This window comes from Podarcis liolepis, assembly GCF_965112155.1.
Source record: "Podarcis liolepis genome assembly, chromosome: 11".
NCBI classification, from domain to species: domain Eukaryota; kingdom Metazoa; phylum Chordata; class Lepidosauria; order Squamata; family Lacertidae; genus Podarcis; species Podarcis liolepis.
In genome coordinates, this window is record NC_139565.1 from 35,154,070 (window position 1) to 35,167,989 (window position 13,920).

Below are 13,920 nucleotides of genomic sequence, written 5' to 3' on the forward strand. Positions count from 1 at the left end.
TGCTGCTTTTAGCTTTGCTTTATCATCCCTTCACTCAGCTTCCAGCTGGATGCAATCCTGGAGATAAAAGCCTGCAACTTCTAAAGGAGGGTCACATTTGGCAGCAGTTGCAAACATCATAAAGCCTTCCAGGCCTGCTTGCTGCTGGGTAATCAAGTTGAAAATGTCTTTGGGAGAGTAGCTTTACAGTGATTGTCTTGCCCAGACACCTGCAGAGTTAAAGGTTTTACATTAGCCCTGGGGCACATTGTGTCACAGAAAAAGACAACTGGAGAAGATCGAGGAGCCTTTGTTTACCCACCAGCCACACTTTTCTACCAAACCGACTGAGCAACCTACTTCTTCTTTAATTGCAATCCCAAATGAAAACGGAAGGCAAGGTTCCTGGCTCATTTATTCTCCGAAGGCAAGGCTGGCCGATAGCTCTTGAGGGCAATAATAGAATGTGAAAGTTTGCCTTGGAAGGCATCAGCCTCCTGCAATGTCCAGATCAAAAACCTTCTGAATTGAAAAGGAAGTTTAGGAGCACTTTTGCAGTGTGTGTGTGTCTGTGTCTTTGAAAAGGGTACCATCTGTCAACGTAAAACTAAGAAAAGCCCACCATATTGTTTTATTATTACAAATATATATATAGATGCAATATAGTACCTGGGAAAGTATAAGCAAATGCAATAGTGTGCATAGAAAAAATAATGAGCTATTTTCAATCTTGTATGTGATTAACGTGTGGAAAGCTTTATCATGAATAAACCAATTATATGCAAACTAATTCTCAGTAAGAGTTAAAAAGTTATTCTAAATGTCCTTGGAGTACAGCATAAATATTATATATCATCTTTGTTCCAGCAATGCATAGAAATGCTAACCCAAATCAAATCTTTTAATGTAACAGAAGTGTAGGGCCAGAGGTTATGCTGAAACTGTATATTTCAATGCTTTATTTTAAAAAGGCCCCCAACTTACTTTAAATATATTTTGTGCTCTTCCTTTCATTTGTTTTCTGAAATAATTAAACTTAGCTGAGAATACTTCCTTCCCAGAATGTCTTATGCCATTGATCTATGCCTAATGACTTAGAATACTTCTAGTTAGCAACAATATCTAGTCTAGCTGCAGCCAGTATTATTTATTTCAAACATTTCTTGCTTGCACTTTAATACAAGTGCAATTTTGGAGAGGATTACTCCTAAAACATAACGCAATACTCCTAATACATAACGCAATCACGAAAAATAGCAGATAAGTTGCAGCCAGCCAACTAAAAATAAATTGCAATGGGTTTCCTTTTCAATACCTATCTGAAAAGTCAGCGCTTATAGTATGCTGGTGTTACTATAGAGACAGTGCCCTATATGTGAAACATATTTTATGGCATGTAGCAGTTTGCAGGAGTAAATTCTGAAATGTGTGTTCTCTGAGACAGCTTCATAATTGGTAGAGCTAAGCTGGAAGGAATACATTTCCACGGGGGCACAGTCTCCATAGGCTCTCTGTTGTATCTCTTTGCCTTGAAGGTGCTGCTTTTTATCTGTTCCTGGGCCTTACATGCAGTACGGTGCACTCCCGTGAATGTTTATTTGGATGCATATCCCACTAAGTTCAATGGGACTTGTTCCTGAGTAACTGCATATATATATAGGATTTTGTATGTTTATATTCTGCATCTTAAAGCAGAGACATCACCTTGCCAACAAAGGTCTGTATCGTTAAAGCTATGGTTTTCCCAGTAGTAATGTATGGAAGTGAGAGCTGGACCATAAAGAAGAATTGATGCTTTTGAATTATGGTGCTGGAGGAGACTCTTGAGAGTCCCATGGACTGCAAGAAGATCAAACCTATCCATTCTTAAGGAAATCAGCCCTGAGTGCTCACTGGGAAGACAGATCGTGAAGCTGAGGCTCCAATACTCTGGCCACCTCATGAGAAGAGAAGACTCCCTGGAAAAGACCCTGATGTTGGGAAAGATTGAGGGCACAAGGCAAAGGGGACGACAGAGGATGAGATGGCTGGACAGTGTTTTCGAAGCTACTAGCATGAGTTTGACCAAACTGCGGGAGGCAGTGGAAGACAGGAGTGCCTGGCATGTTCTGGTCCATGGGGTCATGAAGAGTTGGACACGACTAAGCGACTAAACAGCAACAATTCTGCATCTTCCATCAAAGTCAGCTCCTCAGAGTGGATTATCCTCAAGATCCTATTGATTGCATACATTAATAAATCTCAAATAACTGTAGCCTCCATTGAATGACCTGAAAAGGAGGATCCATGCATGATGAGCTGCATCTGGCAAAATTCACTCTTCTACACAGCTGATATGCATGAAGGAGTTTTGTCCCGCTTAACATCTGGTCACCCATGTAAGGAAATTGCTCTACTCTTCTTTTGCCATGACTGCCAATCAGGCAAGCTGTCATTACACTTATATTGCTCTAAGTGGAAGTGAAACACAAGAGTATCACCCGTCTCTCACCTGAGCCCAATGTAGCTTGCTGTTCTCTGCCAAATCCCACCTGATGCACATACAGCATGAAGGGGAATATCCTTTTGAGTTTGGCCCGAATGCACACAAGAACCTCAGCAGCCAAACTGAAGAGAGTTTACTAAACACAGGGTTTCAGAGAGGGCAAGCACAAGTGAAGAGGCAGAAGGATGCTTAAATTTTCTAAAAGGTTGTATTTATTTTATTAGGTAAGCTACTCACAAAAGTCTAGGGCCATCTTCAAACACAAGCAGTACAGCATCTTGAATAGTCAGAGACCAAGGGACCAAGGAATACTAACATTTATAAAGACTCTTGACTTAGGTGGGTTCTGGTTGACAGGTGGCTGTGGCAAGTCAGTCCCAGGAGTTTCATTGCACATAGCCTGGAATGGCTGATTCTTGGGAAGCTGTTTAGTAGTGTGATTGGGCTAGTTCACAAAAATCCTTCTCAGGCATTTGATAAAGAGTGCAGTAAATGTGGAAGGTGGCAGTGGGTACTAGTGTGCATGGACTAGTAATCTGGTGAACCGGGTTCGCTTCCCTGCTCCTCCACATGCACCTGCTGGGTGACCTTGGGCTAGTCACACTTCTTTGAAGTCTCTCAGCCCCACTCACCTCACAGAGTGTTTGTTGTGGGGGAGGAAGGGAAAGGAGATTGTTAGCCACTTTGAGACTCCTTAGGGTAATGATAAAGCGGGATATCAAGTCCAAACTACTCTTCTTCTTCTTCTCCTTCTCCTTCTTCTTCTTCTTCTTCTTCTTCTTCTTCTTCTTCTTCTTCTTCCCTCCATCACTGTTCCCATTACCCTCCAAAATGGTGCTATAAATCTAATTTATCACAGGCACAATCCAGGGCATCTCAAGGCATGCTTAATTTCCATTGAAGCCCATGTGTGAACAAACCTGCTTATCCATCCTATTAATTTAACCGGCATTTATATATCTCCATAGCGCATTCATAAATTTATACCCCTGATATGTGGCTTATACTGGGTAAATGCTCTCAAGATGGTAATGGTAAAAATCCCTGTTTCTAACATTTAATAAAAACAAATTATTAAGCAGTTAGAAACGAAGGACCTCCTTTTCAGGCACAGTTGGCAAATAATATTAGCACTAAGCAAAAGGGCCAAGTGAAGCCAATCAAACCTGCTGTTGTATTGTATTAGTTCCCTTTTTTATTATTATGACTCAGTAATTCTAAAAATGATTTTGCTTAGTGTTTTTGCTTCCTGTTGTAGATGCAGAGTTAATGATCTCAGATATATCCAATATAATTGGTCACAGAATCATTATATCTGAGTTAATTATCTTTCTGCCTCTTGGCAGTTTATCGTCAATAACCAACAAGAATAAATCACTGTTAATCCTAAGGTGGATTTGCTTATGTGAAAAGAGTTATGAAAATACATTTAACCTTTAAGATGCTGTTAGTGTCTGCATATAATTGGTGAAATACTTAAGCGCTAATGGGCACCTTGGGTTCAGTCATCCGTCAAAGAAGTTCATCAGTCAAGGATTCTGCAGCATATCTCGCAGCATATACAAGCTGAAACAAAACCACCACCCAACCCCCACCTTGAGGCATCGCAGGTGTACAGCACTCACAATGCAGCCAATACATTAACACAGCTTGCCGGAATTCTGATGTAATGGATTTTGCTGTCGCAGCTCTCTTTTTCTTCCAACATGCTTTACAGGCCAGCAGGTAGATGCAGGAAACAGGGTAGCAAGAGTGATTATCAGCAGCTTTACAACTGAAGCATTGCTTCTGTTTACAACTGAAACTCTGCTCCTCCACACATCTCCAACAGAGACTTAACACTAGTAGAAAGCACTTACGTTCCGACAAAGTTGGGGCACCTGATTCTGCAGCTCCAGTGACCTGTCTCTCACTCTTCTGTCAGGTCCCCCAATCCCGAGGAGCAGCTGGAAGGCAACAGGGGCTGCAGTGGGTAGGGGGATCAGTAACACTCAGGTGCAAGCAGAAGTGCTTGCTACAAAGCCACCACTGGATAAGAAGTTCACTTCAAATTGTGAAGTGTAAATACATCAGAAATCACGGGTGTACACATATTATTTCTACTATGGGGTGGGGCAGGGAGAAGCCATGGACGGACTGGGTGTGCAATGGGGAACCCAAATGGCCATGAAGGGAAGGAGTTAACTGAGGGGATATACTGCTTTGTTGCTCCTGGGCCTTTGCTGCATCTCTCCTAGGCAGGGTGAGACCTAGAACCAGTTGTGCAATGTAGCTGTGATACATCAGTAATGTGACCCTTTACCCCTTGAGAATCTGGCCATAATTCTTTCAACCGTCATTTTAGCTACACTGATCCTGAATAGATATATTTAATTACAATGGTGTGAAGTGGTGCTTTGGCATAGCAGCAACGGCAAGTGTTCTAGCATTAAAAAGCTGTACCTTTATACACTTCTGCTCCTAAGATCATAATATTACTCAGTATTACCTTTATACACTTCTGCTCCTAAGATCATAATATTACTCAGTATTTCTTTAACTCTGCCTCCTTTAACTCCAAAAAAGCCTGCTTCCTCTGCCTGCTAGCACTGTCAATTATCCTGCCATGACCTTGGCAGTTAAATGCTGTTGGCTGGAGGCTGTGTGTGCTGCTGCTGGTTTGATATGGCATGAAAATGCTGAGAAAAGTTCACAAGGTCAGAAAGGAGGAATGGTTTTCCCTGAGATCATCCTGCTTCCTCTTCTCTCGGACCCCCATCTGCACCCTGGTATTCTGCACAGTGCTATTTTTCTAGAAAAAGAGGTGCTGAAACTCACCATGAACACCTCTTTTATTCTATTAGAACTGCAATGGCATCCACCTTAGTTCTGGCGAGTTCTGGCTGGAAAAAAAGCCCCAATTCTGCAAGAGAAGAAGGGAGAATGATGTCCCTTTCTATTGGTTTGCATCAACCCATTTTTATTCTATATTTCTTTTGCAAACCACCTATATACATGGGATGATGATTTGGTACAAGTCAGCCACTAAAAGGTAAAGGTAAAGGGACCCCTGACCGACCCTGGGGTTGCGGTGCTCATCTCGCTTTACTGGCCGAGGGAGCCGGCGTACAGCTTCCGGGTCATGTGGCCAGAGCAGCGCACGGAAACGCTGTTTACCTTCCCGCCGGAGCGGTACCTATTTATCTACTTGCATTTTGACGTGCTTTGGAACTGCTAGGTTGGCAGGAACAGGGACCAAGCAATGGGAGCTCACCCCATCGCGGGGATTCAAACCGCTGACCTTCTGATCGGCAAGCCCCAGGCTCTGTGGTTTAACCCACAGTGCCACCCGCGTCACAAGTCAGCCACTACCTGTCCTTTAATTCAGCAGCAGCAACACCTTGCACTGAACTGATATTAAGGGTCACACATGTGGAAAAGTATATGAGTGTATATGCTTTTCTTGGGCTGGCTTAGCCTTAGTGAGTGATGGTCTCAGAGTGTGTTCAGACAAGCAGTTTGGATTGCAAGGTATATAGACTGTGCAATGAATACCACTGGTCTAGAAAAGGTGGTGAGTGGTTGCAGCTACTCTAATCCTTTAGACCACAGCAGACAGTCCATTCCCCCCGATCATTGACATCAGCTATATTTAATGAGCTGGAACAAAAGCAGGTCAATGCAATATATAAATACACTGTTGGAGGAATGCCAAATGCCTAGGGTTATTGAATACTAGTACTGTCTGTATATGGATGCAATCAGAAATCTAAAGGAAAAGCAGTCATCTTACCTTCCCCAACACTGTCACATCACTTCCCAGAACAGAAATTATTTTGACCTGCATCTTGAACTGCTTGTAAATCTAAGTGGGCAAAAATAAGTGTTTATTGTATGAAAATACATTTGTTGACATCTTGGAACCTGGGTTTGCAGAAAGCCTAAATTACTTCCAGCATTTTGGAAGGTGGATACTTTGGCTGCAAGAAACCTATTATGTAGAACCAGACTATGAATGTAAATAAAGTCTTGACATTACAAATTCTTTTGGAGGTTGGTGTTTTTCTTCTTGGCAGGAGCAAGCAAGCAGTTCTGCCTTGCAGAACATGGCCACTGGATTCCAAATATGTAACCTTCATCCCTTTACTGTCTTCCTAAAGGGGGGAAATGCACACTTTTAAACAGGCATCAGATACAGAAAAAGGCACCTCAGATTAGGTTTTGAACCAATTAAAACTACTCTAGCTACTATTTCATACAGGACAAAGGGTAATTTCACACATCAATTTGATTCACTCTAAAAGCAAAACAGACAAGGAAAATCTATAAGTTTCTCACAGTGTTCAGTCTGCTAGGAAACACTTAATTGAATAGCATGATGATTAAAGAGCTAAGTATGAATGGGTTCCCTTACCTGCTGTAGAACAGTTAAACTCTTTGGTTCTCTTGTATTACAGAATGCACACGCTTTGGTCAAGAGAAGTGCCAACATTAATATACAGCACAACATGCATTTCTGTCCATAGTCTTCCCCTGCCAGTCATTCAAAAACAACATGGAAGACAAGGGAGAGAAAAAGAAGGAAGCAGCAGCAGTTGCCACATTTTCAGCTTGATGGTTAAAACAGAAAACTTTAAATACATACATCGCTAATTAGGGACTTATTTATGGGAGGGTCCTAGGGACCACTGACCTGTGATCCACATGGGCATGAGTTACCTTACTCAGCAGTAAATATGAGAGCTGGAGGCACTATCAATGCTATCAGGCAGAACTCAGACTAGACCAAGAGGTCTTGAGAGGGTGGTACGCTGATCAGCCAGTTCCAAGGGGGATCATTCATTGTGTGTAAGCGTTCTTTGGCAGCAGATGGAACATTATAATGAACCAGTTTGGAATGTGTTTTATTCTAGCTGGGTTTAAGAACTTGGTAGTTTGCCTTGTCTAGTCTAAGTAGGGTATATTGTGCATGTTAATGTCTAATGCTTGCCTAAAACACACAGCCTTCACCTAACAAGCAACTGCTTGTTGCTCTCAAATCCAAAAGAACCACTGCCTTTGGCAAGCAAAATATTTGGCATAAGAGATCCCAATACATGATCCAAAATCTAGAGCTTTGTGATTAGAAGGACAGTTAAGCAGATATTTCTTCCTGGAGCACTTTGGTAATTCCGTGAACACAATTAATATTAATTAATCATTTTTTTTGTATTTATATACTGCTCACATGCCAAAATTGCTTCTAAGCAGTTTAGAAGTATAAAATCAGTTATAAAATCCATACATAATTAAAATACACAATAAAATAATTCTATCAAAACATTTCAAAAGCCCATATACAATATAACAGGACTACTGAGTTCGGTCAAAATTTGTCAAATGTTTCATCTGACTGACTATTGTCTCTGTTCTTCCAGGCCCCCATCACAAACCATTATGCTGTAGTTTGCTTTTAGTCTTCATTACATTCCTTATAATGACAAGAAGTAAGTCAGTACTCAGCAGCACCTTGGGACTAATGGCTAGAAGAGGTTAACTGCCTTTGGCTCTGCTTATAGCTATCAACTCCTCCCAGTCCATCATTAATCCACAACCTTACCCTTGATCATTATTCTCAAAATCAATACCAGACTCATCATTAAGCAGATGAGTACCAGGCAAGGTGGCTAGAAGACGATGGCTGTGGAGCTGGAAAGTAAATTAGGTTGTTCTCTCTTGGTAGTGAAATAATTTCTCCAGTTGGTTTGCAGAAATTGGTTTTGCAGCATACATACATGATCTGGAATTTTGACTTTGAAACAAACAAACACACACACACACACACACACACACACACACACACACCATTGACACTTATTAATAGGTATTGTTAGCAATCTTTCAGAATGTGAGTAAACTCAATAAATGGCCTAAATATATAATAATGGATTTTGCATCATGTTCATAGACATCATTCCATTACCTGGCGTATGGAATAAAAATATTAATGCAATCCATTTCCTAACCATCAAATGTGGTACTGGGGATATTGTGAAAAGCCACTATGCAACACAATCAGAACATATAAATGTCTTCAGAAATAAATTAAATTAAATGACTGTATTGTTAATACAGAAGTCATATTGATCCAGTGAGGAACTTCAGTGCATTCTTCTATTCTGCAGTGACAGTTGATGGAAGTTCATATAAGCTAATCATTATTTCTTATTATTATTTAGCAATAACATATTAATCACCTTTCTAGTCAATACAGGAGGTGACATGCTCCCTATAGAAACATTAGATACTAAAAATAAAATAATATGACATGATGCAATATTTTTAGCAGCCGTCTTCAACCTGACACCCTCCAGATATTTTAGATGACAATTCCCATAATCTCTAACCATAGACTATGCTGGCTGGAGGAACTGGTGTCCAACAACAGCAGGCTGGGGAAGGCTGCTTTAAAGCAGCAACAATAAAGAAACTTTGTAAAACTAAGAGGCCACCTATAGAAACTCATTAAAAGCATAGTGTAGTGTAACAAACAGCTACGAAAAGTTGGTCAATTAAACTACGATCTGGAATATATCGGTGGATTTACCAGCCTCTTCATTTGCATTCTCAGAGGTTTATTTAGTACTATTATTCACGGTTATCATTTGCCATCACTTAAAATAGTTATTTTGTAATTCTAGGCATTTGGAAGTGCTTCATTTTCTCAGATTCTATGGCCCAATAGAACCATAGAACTGGAAGGGACCACGGGGGTCCAACCCCCTGCAATGCAGGAATATTTTTGCCCAATGGGGGGCTCAAACCCACAACCCTGAGATTAAAAGCCTTATGGTCTACCAACTGAGCTATCTTGCAGGCTAGAGCACTTTAAGCCCAATATTAGAACCAATGGAAAATCCTGTTGGTCAAAGCTAAAGCATCCATTGTACAAACAGGACCCAGAAAATTAGCTGATTGTGCTGTGATTTGCACCTAGGATCAATGCCTGTCTGTCTGACTCGTGGGTGCAGGATTCTCTCTTGATTCTTTTATTGTCATAATCAGAGGGTGAACAATTCTGCCTTCAGTTTATTTGTATTGACTTCTGAATCACACAGAACTTAACTTAGCTGTCAAGCTTTGTCAAAGGCTCAAGTGAATTGGTTGAACATGGCACTTGGGTGGTGAAGAACAAGGAGTTTTACCTTTTAAACGGAGGCAAGTTAATCTGGTAACTACCTGGAAAAAATCCAGAATGTCTCTTTTAAAGGGGAAAGCTTCACTTTTGAATGATCTATTTAAGGTCAAACATCAAGTCAAGAGATCTGAAGGCTCCATGCTGTCCTGTGAAACACAATGTCCCTATTATCAGATGGACAAGCAGTCACATCCAATATGTCTGGTCACTCTTTCAGAATTCCTACTCTGGTGAGTGACCTTCAGAAGTTCCTCCTCAAGGGACTGGAGTTCAGTTTTGTTCAGATCAGTGTACCTGATCCTGGAAAGTCTCTTGGGCAGCAGTGACTTCACTGATTTTCAGAGACAGACTCCGAATGACATGTTTGGGCTCTGGGGTACAATTCAGCTGAGATGTTGCTCTCACATAAAGAATTCCATTCACTGCTGTAATCATGGGCTGACTGGTAAACGTTTGGTGCTGGGGATTGGCTAATTTCTGGGAAGAAAAGCACTGAGTGTCTGAGGCTGAGGAGCTGGGGGTTCTTAAGATAGCAAAGACCGAGGGAAAGACCCTGGTCATGCACAAGAAAGGAAATGATGAGGCAAATTAAAGCTAAGTTGAAAGCCTGGGGCCAGATTCCACTCTGCCTTTACAAATAAATTATTCTACTTCTAAGAACAAGCAGGTCTATTGCTGCATGCAAAAAAATATTTAAAATGCTGCTAATTCTTGCATATATATGGTGTATATCTTCTAACATAATGATGTCCCCAGGGTAGCTAACAGAAATGTAATAAAACAACAAATGATATTTTTTTTAGCAAAAATAAGTAAAAAACAAACCAAACCCCAAGGCTGCAATCATGTACACACGTACCTATGAGTAGGTCCCAGTTAGCTTATCACGAAACATACATGGTATAGCACTATTAAACAGAAACAAACATATATGAGTAAAACTGTTGCCACTTACTATGTTCAAAAAGATTAAATAAGGTACGGTTCCCACCAAAATTTGGCAAAATAAAATTATGCATGTGCCACCCCAGACTCTGTTTGCACATATTGATGTATATTTGACCATGCTCATATATTTGAACTGATTCCTGGTCACCACATTCTGTTTCTTGCTGTATAGTTTCTTCCCATAACTTCATTCCACACACACTTTTTCCTATGGCTTACCTTCCCATCCCCTGTCACTTTGAAGCATCATTGCAACAATATTTATTTTTCTGTGGCAGGACTCACATAGATTTTTTTTTTTTAATCCAACCTGTGCAGACATGTCTTGAAAAAACGTGTGGTAAGTTTCAAAAGAGGTCATATAGAAATGCAAAGAATTCACTTGCAGGATAACTGGAGGGAGAGAAGGAGAAAGAGAGAGAGATTGACAAGCTATCAAACATTCAGGTATGCAGTTGGTTGCAATAGGTCCTAAAGAAGTAAAAGAGGTAGAAAACATTTTGCATACTGTAGATCTGGCATTTCAAAAACAAACAAACAAACAAACAAACAAACCAACCAACCAACCTCACAACATCTCTGCAGCTTCAATCTAAAGCTGAACAAAATTCCAAGAGGCCAGACTAAGATCATGCAATTTCCCCCTGCCACACAAGATCAGCAGCCTTGAAAGGGTGCCCATGTAGAACAGAACCAGGCATCATCATACAGTGATTTTCAGAGACTATTCCCAAGTATTATATTACTGTTAAAGTAACCTTTCCATTCCATGTTTCTTTTAAAAGATTAACGAGTGGTTCTCTAACTTTGGGGAAGGAGGACGTGTCTACTGTAGGGACCTGGGAGTGAGGGAAGCAGAAATCATGTTTCTGGGAATGATCAGATCCTGAGAGAGATAATAGACCAGCCAAAACACGATTGGATTAATAGGATTTCCCTCGGCAATGGACCTTCACTGACCCATACTTGAGGTGAGGTGGCTGCAGTTTTACTGCATATTTTGCTTGAACCTGTGACCCTGAGTTTAAGAGCCTCATGCTCTACCCACTGAGCTATGTAGGTGGAATAAAATTTGAAACAAACTTATAGCAAACAGGTTAACAAGCTGCCCAAGAATAGGAAAATGACAACTTTGAAAATGATTGAGACCAAGCCATGCCAAAAAAAAAAAAAAAAAAAAAAAGAAGAAGAAGAAGAGGTTGCATTAAGAACTCGTTTGCACTACAGGGTATTGTTGGATAAGGATATTCATAACTGTGATGCTTGTTGGGATATCTATAAATTTGATATTTATTTTGTTTTGTTTTTGCTTCTCTTTTTTCTTTAGGTTCTTAGCAGTACAATAAAAACAGAACTGTGATGTGTGAAAAATATATCCTCTACAGCAGTTTACAGGATGACCTCAATTTTTAGGCAAATGACTTCCCTTTTTTATTTAGAAAAATACATATATATCATTATTCTTTTTTTAAAAAAATCAGTTTACAATGGTATGTACATAACCCCCCCAAAAAAATACTCCCCCCCCAATCGGAAATCAGCTAAGTATTCTGGAAATATATATATTTAATTTCCTTGCATTTTCTCTACTAGTTTCTCCTAGTTGCAATCCACATGTTCTGGCAGTTGCCCAAAGCAATAATATGACATTTAATAAGCAAAGTATCAAATTAACCAAAGAAAAAAGGGAGGGGGGAGGAAAAGGAAAACCAGAAATGGGAGCATAAAGGAATCTCAGATTCCTGACATCTTGATAACACAATTCCAAAGACCAAGTAATAGATCTGGCAGGAAATAAATGAAGGAAAATGAAGCCAAATCAAATGCACACTAATTATTTAAATTTGTTTAATACCCATATGTGCAGGAAGTAAGAATCCAAAGCAGCCCAGACTTAGGTAAAATTAGTTGTAAGAATGGCTGAGCTTAGCAAGACTTTCTTCTAGTTAGTGGGCTTAGAACTTGCAGCCTTCAAACTTTATATTGGAAACTAGAAATCCATTGTAAAATAAATGGATTAATATTTCAGTCCAAGGTGACAACTTTAAACCACGGAGACTTTTTTCCAAATAGAAGATGCTCCAGCAAGGAGCTCATGTTTCTTTTTAACTGCCAGAGCTGACTTCTGCGGCAATTTGCAGCTCACGTGAAGCATGTGAAGAAAATCTAAGCAAGGGTCAGTGCAGACTGAGTAATATTTTCTGGGCACAGGATCAGCACTTAAGAAGCTCCTGGGTCAAAAGTAGATGCCTTGTCGATAGATGATAGATAGATAGATAGATAGATAGATAGATAGATAGACAGAAAGAACGGATTATATAATCAACCACTGATGAGTACAATGTGAATTAGACAGCATGCCCTTGTCTGGAGTGGAACATGTAATTCTGGACTGTCCCTTACTTAGACATCCAGTCCTAAAAGTATGCTAGCAGAAGGAGTTGCAGGAGGAAAAGGAATTGCATGCACACTCATGCAAACAAACACACCAAGCACATGTTCTGAGAAGAATGTAGTGAATATAAATCGGACTTCCGCTAATGTCTATCCACATTAGTGGGCATAGGTTTCCTCCTTTGTACAGGGTTGCAATGCGGCATACCCAACGTATTCACACAATCCCTTCACCTTCCCCCTTTCTATGCAGCCTCTCCCTTTTTTTGCCCTTCACATTTACAGTCTAAACAACTGGTATGTTTTCAGTGTTACGTTTGGACCCTCTGGGAACACTTAAATATCATCACATCGCCAGTGTGGCTTCTGCCCCTTACACACTCCAGTTGTCAGTATATTTTTGAGGGCATTTTCATAAGTGGCTTTAAGGGTGACTTCTTTTCATGATGGCTGTGCAATTACATGCTAGAAACTCATAGAACATTTGGTTGAAGGCCCATCTGGGAGGTGGGTTTACTTTTGCTTGATGTGCTTGTTTGGTCCTCTGTGAATGAACATGCTGTTTTCTGAGCACACCTGCCTGGGCCCTGGGCCCTTGCCATGATGGAGCACTTCCAAGTGGCTTTGGCAATCTCTGCAAGAGGACAGGTGCTTGGTTTGCTTAAAAATGTGTACCACAGATACATGATTCGTACCTGGGATGCTTAGCCACCCAATATCTTCCCAGTGGTCTAAATTTTAGGTCCACGTTCCTGTGTTTAGAAGCTCTGCTCATAAGGAAATCCCTGAATTATCTAGTCCCCTCCTCCCCAAAAAATGTGAGTTAGAGGTGAAATGATAGACGTTCATAAAATTATACGTGGTCATGGAGAAAGTGGATAGAGAACAGCTTTTCTCCCTGTCTACTGCGAGAACAAGCTGCTGGATTGAATGGACCAGTGGCCTGGACCAGTGGGCT

At 40.5% G+C, this 13,920-nt stretch overlaps 1 long non-coding RNA gene across 1 annotated transcript; it reads right to left on the reverse strand.

The window, feature by feature from the left end:
• Positions 1-4,865: 4,865 nt before the first annotated feature.
• Positions 4,866-7,587, reverse strand: LOC310688779. Its single transcript, XR_014517173.1, has 3 exons — positions 6,237-7,587; positions 4,953-5,366; positions 4,866-4,906 (listed from the first exon to the last, which is right to left on the reverse strand). It is a non-coding gene; the product is annotated as an uncharacterized lncRNA (long non-coding RNA).
• Between the last annotated feature and the right edge of the window lie 6,333 nt (positions 7,588-13,920).